Raw genomic sequence first — 911 nt, forward strand, 5'->3', positions numbered from 1 at the left:
TGCAAAATGAATGATGAAGGGTAGTAAGAAGGCTGGGGGTTGTCCCACCCCAGGCCTAATAAATGGTGGCAGAGGCCTCGGAATATTCTGGTGCTTGAGCTCGCCTGCTCGCCCGAATGTATATTCGATGGCCCTCTGTTAACTGGCCGTCTCCAGGCGCGCATGCAAAGCTGGTCCGGGAGTGCACTCAGTGTACAGACTCGAAAGTCCTTGGCGTGACCCTCAACGAAGGGCCGTGGCGTACGCCGCGGGGCTAACGATGTCGACCCGATCGGATTCGCTTGCGGGAGATGGCCTAAGAGCGTGAACGTTTAGGGTTGTGTAGCGCCACACACAACCCGGGCGGGAGCGCTATGGCACCAGGGAGTGACCTCATTTCCGGCCATCCTTGGCGGGCTTCTTCAGTGAAGCACCAGGTGGCTCAGGTTATGTTGGTTACCTTGTGCGGTTTCTTCAGTGAAACGCCAAGTGGCTCTGGTTAGGCCTGGGCAGTTTGAGAGGCTTCTTAAGTGAAGTGCCAAATGGCCCGGGCTGGGCCTGGACACATTGAGCGGCTTCTTCAGTGAAGCGCCAAAATGGTTCGGGCTGCGCCTGGACGTTTCGAGCGGCTTCTTCAGTGAAGTGCCAAAATGGTTCGGGCTACGCCTGGACGTTTCGAGCGGCTTCTTCAGTGAAGCGCCAAAACGATCCGGGCTTCCACCATAACGAGTATATCAAAGAATTTGTTAATGTCTAAAAGCAGGCCCGCCGCCTTACTGCCCATGACTTCGGCCAAAGCAACACTCCGCTGTAGGCAACTTAAAGCAACACGCTGCAAGCTCTAGTGGTAAGTAACGGTGGTGCACCAACAGCTGGGTGAGTAATGACGCAGGACTGCAGATGATGCGTACCCAAAGCCTCTCGCGGTCAAG

This window comes from Wasmannia auropunctata, unplaced genomic scaffold, assembly GCF_000956235.1.
Source record: "Wasmannia auropunctata unplaced genomic scaffold, wasmannia.A_1.0 LD336101.1, whole genome shotgun sequence".
Taxonomy (NCBI): domain Eukaryota; kingdom Metazoa; phylum Arthropoda; class Insecta; order Hymenoptera; family Formicidae; genus Wasmannia; species Wasmannia auropunctata.